Source organism: Monodelphis domestica, chromosome 1 (assembly GCF_027887165.1).
Source record: "Monodelphis domestica isolate mMonDom1 chromosome 1, mMonDom1.pri, whole genome shotgun sequence".
Lineage (NCBI taxonomy): Eukaryota > Metazoa > Chordata > Mammalia > Didelphimorphia > Didelphidae > Monodelphis > Monodelphis domestica.
In genome coordinates, this window is record NC_077227.1 from 458,102,827 (window position 1) to 458,108,826 (window position 6,000).

Here is a 6,000-nt window from a genome sequence, read left to right on the forward strand (position 1 = left end):
TACATGTTAGGGAATGCAAAGAAAGGCAAAAGACAGTCCCTACTCTCAAGGAACCCCTAGTCTAATGGGGGGAAGGAAATAAGAAAACTACTATGTACAAACAAGATAGATACAGGATCAATTGGAAATAATCTCAGAGAGAAGGCATTAGGATTAAGGGGAATTGGGGTTGCTAGATGACTCAGTGGATAGAGAACCAGGTCTGGATATGGGAGTTTCTGGGTTCAAATTTGGCCTCAGACACTTCCTACCTGTGTGACCTGGGGCAAGTCACTTGACCTCAATTGCCTAACTCTTACCACTCTTCTGCTTTGGAATTAATACTAAGTATTGATTCTAAAATGGAAGGTAAAGGGTGTGTGTGTGTGTGTGTGTGTGTGTTTAAAGGATTAAGGGGAATTTAGAAAGGCTTCTTTTAGAAAGTGAGATTTTACCTGTGATTTAAAGGAAATCAGGGAAGCCATGAGACACAGATGAAGAGGTAAAGAATTCTAGGCAATTTCTAGGAGACAGCCCAGGAAAATGCAGAGTCAAGAATAGTTAAAAATACATGTAAAACCCAATGGAATTGCTCATTGGCTCCAGGAGGGGGGTGGGAGGAGGGGAGGGAAAGAACATGAATCATGTAACCATGGGAAAATATTAGAAATTAATTAAATAAATCAATATTTTTAAAAGGATAGTTAATAAATACACAAAATAAAATACAAAATAAAAAAGGATAGTTAATAAATGTAAAGATTTTCACTTGGGTTCAAAAAATCAACTTTATAAGTATTAAGATCATTATGGCCACATAACAGCAAAGGAAAGTAATGAATGCTGGAGGGGATGTGGCAAAGTAGGGACATTAATTCATTGCTGGTGGAGTTGTGAATTGATCCAACCATTCTGGAGGGCAATTTGGAACTATGCCCAAAGGGCGACAAAAGAATATCTACCCTTTGACCCAGCCATAGCACTGCTGGGTCTGTACCCCAAAGAGATAATGGACACAAAGACTTGTACAAAAATATTCATAGCTGCGCTCTTTGTGGTGGCCCAAAACTGGAAAACGAGGGGATGCCCATCAATTGGGGAATGGCTGAACAAACTGTGGTATATGTTGGTGATGGAATACTATTGTGCTAAAAGGAATAATAAAGTGGAGAAGTTCCATGGAGACTGGAACAACCTCCAGGAAGTGATGCAGAGCGAGAGGAGCAGAACCAGGAGAACATTGTACACAGAGACTAATACACTGTGGTATAATCGAACGTAATGGACTTCTCCATTAGTGGCGGTGCAATGTCCCTGAACAACTTGCAGGGATCCAGGAGAAAAAAACACCATTCATAAGCAAAGGATAAACTATGGGAGTGGAAACACCGAGAAAAAGCAACTGCCTGAATACAGAGGTTGAGGGGACATGACAGAGGAGAGACTCTAAATGAACACTCTAATGCAAATACTATCAACAAAGCAATGGGTTCAAATCAAGAAAACATCTAATGCCCAGTGGACTTACGTGTCGGCTATGGGGGGTGGGGGGGGGGAGGAAAAGAAAATGATCTATGTCTTTAACGAATAATGCTTGGAAATGATCAAATAAAATATATTAAAGAAAAAAAAAGATCATTATGGCCAGACCTAGATTTAGGAGGACCTGGGCTCAAATCTTGTCTCAAATACTTCCTAGCTATGTGATGCTGGCCAAGTAATTTAACCCCAATTGCCTAGCCTTTACTAATCTTATGCCTTAGAGCCAATATTTAGTATGGATTTAAAGACAAATGATAAGGCTTTAAAAAAAGTTATGGCCTCATTAGATGGAAATTTCTTTGATAATATAACAAGTCAATAGTGTGCTATGGCTTCCAAAATTAATAACAAACCCATAAGTATTTATTAAGCACCAACTATGTTCCAGACACTGTGCTGAGTGCAAGGGTAATCCTTGTTCCCAAGGAGCTCCCAAACCAAAGGGATCTTAGGTTGCATTGAGTGGCATATATCTATATCTATATCTATATCTATATCTATATCTATATCTATATCTATATCTATATCTATATCTATATCTATATCTATATCTATATCTATATCTCTATCTCTATCTCTATCTCTATCTATCTATCTATATCTACATCTATATCTATCTATCTATCTATCTATCTATGACTCAGGAGATGAAAGAGCCACCATACTCTGCCCTAGTCACAGAATACACAGAGATTGCATTTAGTTCTGGGTGCCATATTTTAGGAAAGACATTGTTACACTGGAAAATATACAGTGGTGAACATTCAGGATGGCCATGAGTCTCAAGTTCATGCCATGAGAGTTGTTTTGTAGGTATTGATGAGGTGAGAAGTGGAAGGGATCAGGATAGGGGCTTGATAATCCCATTCAAGTACTGGAAGGCCTGGATCATGATTTGTTCTTCCTGACCCCAGAGTGAGGGATAATGGGTGAAATATGCAAAGGCAGATCTAGTCTTTAGGTGGAGAAACGTGTTCTCATAATTTGAGGTATTCAAAAGGGGATTAGATTGCCTTGGGAGGGACAACTAGATAGCACAGTGGATAGAATGCCAGGTCTTGAGTTGGGAGGACCTGGGTTCAAGACTGTCCACAGACACTTCCTATGTGACTCTGGGCAAGTCTTTTAACCCTAGATGCCTAGCCCTTACTGTTCTTCTGCCTTAGAATCAATACTTAGGATGGATACTAAGACAGTGGGTAAGGATTAGGAAAAAAAAAAAGATTGCCTTGGGAAGTAGTAGGCTTTTCCTCTTTACTGGAGGTCTTTGTACAAAAGCTAGATGACCACATGGATGATACTCTGTAGAGGAGTTTCAGGCATGGGTTAGACTTGATGGTCTCTGCTGAGATTATTCTGTAATTTGAACAGTCTACGATTTTATGATTCAGATAGTTTATGGTTAGAATTAACCTGTGGCCCAGAAATGTAGACCCAGGTTTCCATGAACCAAGTTTACTTTTGGAGCCTTATCACAGATTTCCCTTTCTCTAGCTCATGTTCCCATCCAGGGGGCTCCCTCTGGAATATCAGGGTGGGACTATTTGTTTTTCTAGTCCAACGTTTCTCCTGATAACATCAGAGTTTGGCCTGTGTGTAAGTCTATGTAACAGACATGACTCCATGCTAGGACCAGGGCTAAATATGCCTCAAGTATAAGATGGGCTCCTTCTTCACCTTATCTCTCTCTCCCCCCTCTTACCCACCCCTATATAAAGCAGAAAGTACTCTTACCCATGCCCACAAATAGTAAAAACTAGTCTCCTTCCCTCTTCCTCTCGCCTAGGGATCCACACACTCCTCTGGACTTACAGCACTACCCTAAGCATAAGATTCCCTGGCACATGGAAAGCCCTAAGTGTTGCTGGAGACCAAAGCAACCCTCTAATTCCATGGGTACAATGAGCCTATACAGTTCTCTAGATGGAAGATATATTCTCATGGTGGGGAGTATCTGTTTCTAATAATCATCAAACCACTAGAACTACAACTAGTGACTTCTGATTACTATTAATTAATAAGGATCTTGGTCCCTATGGAATCATATTAAACTAGATGATACTTACTAGAACTAATCATAGGGAGAAGTTATTGATTTAAGATGGGCAGAGATCTACCATAAATAGGGTGAGAGTCAAATTATTTTTCACATATGCCCACAAGTGGAAAACATTCCTGGTTGCCCAAGACTCAATCCCTTTTCCTCTGGTGAGCCCCTCTCCCCTCAGACCTATACTATTACCTGCAGACCTACTTTCTTGTTCAAGGTTCTTGCTTCCTTATCGCTCTCCCTTCTCCTCCTTTCCATAGTAGTGAGTGTTAGTAGAGAGTATTCAGAGTGTCTAGAAAGCCCATTTCTCTTCCCTCTGCACAGTCCATATAACTCACAGTGCTAATGAAGGCAAGGTCTATGTTTGCTCCTCCACTTTGTGTTTCCTTCCTTTGCTGCTCTCTTGACCAGAGCTCCTGCCTCATTCTAAAACTCCTCCCCTTGATCCAGGAATTCAGCATTGTCTGGAAACTTCTTTTTTTTTTTTCCTAGGAGGCTTGGTCCAGGGTCTTGGCTGTATCCCAGAGACTTGGTAACAATTTTTCTGTTTGTCTAGGAAATTCCTCCATCCCTCAGCCACTACCACTGTGCAATTTCTAGTCTTGACTCTCTGACTTCCAGTTTGTCCCAGGAACTCCTCAATCTTCCACTAATTCCTCCACATCTGGGGCCTTGTGATTCTCTTTCTCTTCTGGAGCTGTGGGATTCTATTGAGAGACTTTTAGGCTGTATGGGTTTCTCTCCAGGGAACCAGAGGCCAATTCCATGGCTGTCTGCCTCTGTTCTTCCTTTAAAAACAAACAAACAACAAACAACAATGAAACAACCCTTACCTTCCATCTTAAGATCAATATTGTATATTGGTTCCAAGGCAAAAGAATGGTAAGGGCTAGGCAATGGGGGGGTTAAGTGACTTGGCCAGAGTCACACATCCAGAAAGTGAATGAGGCCATATTTGAACCCAGGACCTCCCATTTTTAGGCTTGTCTCAATTCACTTAGCTACCTAGCTGCACCCCTCTGTTCTTCCTTTTAAAGGCTAAATCCAGGGGAATGGTTCAGAGGTATGAGTCTCCATGGCTTAAACAATCACCCTCAAATGTTACATTTAAGGGAATTATTTATACCTCCGGAAGATATCTTCAATGCCAAAACAAAAGCTGTAAACCCTTAACAGTGGTCAGTCTCCTCCTGGGATCATCCTTTGTAAAACGTTTTCACCATCTAACTATTTGAGATTCTAGCATTTTGTGATTTTGCATTTCTAAATTCTAGCATTTTGTGATTCTGTGATTCTTTGGATTTAGGATTCTAATATCCTATGATTCTGAGTCATCAAGTCAACAAGCATTTATTAAGTTCCTTCTAAATACTGGACACTATGCTAAGTGCTAGGGGTACAAAGGAAGTCAGAAATAGTCCTTACTTTCAAGGAGTTCACATTCTAATGAATGGAACTCACAGTCTAATGGGGGACTCAATATGAATACAATTTTGCATAAGCAAGGCACATGCAAGATCAATTGGAAATAGCCTCAGAGGGAAGGCATTAACATTCTAACATTCCTTTATTCTTTTATACTGTGATTTTGTGAATCTAAGATGCTAAAATTCTGTGTGATTCTATCTTTTGAGAGTCCTAATTAATATCTCATGATACTCCTTCTTTGCTATGCTGGGATCCAGTAGGTGTTTCTCATTATTGTCTTCTTTCCTACAGTGATTGCTTCTGGTCAATTATTTGGACAAAAAGCATTTCCAGGTTTTGTGCTAAGTGCAGGGAATACAAAGAAAGACAAATGCACCATGTTGTTGAGTCATTTTCATCCATGTACAAATCTTCAATGACCCTGTTTGGGGTTTTCTTGGCATAGAACATATTCAATTCCTCTCCTCTAAAAGCTCACATTCTAAAGGGGAAGAAAACATGTAGAAAATTATATACATACAAGATATATCCAGAGTAGAGAGAAGGTAATAGAAAATGGAAGATAGTAGCAGAAGACAGAATTTTAGTTGGGAATTGAAGGAAGCCAAGAAATAGAAGTAAAAAGGGTGAACATTTGGGAGATAGAGTACCGTGTGTGAAAGAGAAAGGAAGAAGTTCAGTGACTGAATGGTAGAGTATATACAGGAAAGTATAAGAAAATGAGAAGGTAGGAAGGGGCCAGGTTGTGGAAGACTTTAAATATGCTACAGAGCATTTTATATTTTATCTTGGAGGAAAGAAGGAGCCACAGGAATTTACAGAGTAGGGGGAAAGTCACAATCAGACCTTCACTTCGAGAAAATCACTTTGGTAACTATTTGGAGAATGGATTGGAGAGGGGAGTGACTTGAGGCAAGGGGATCAACTAAAAGCTTGCCAAGTGCAAGTGAGGTGGCTATGTGAGTGCAGAGAAGGGTCATTACATATACATAGAGAGAGAA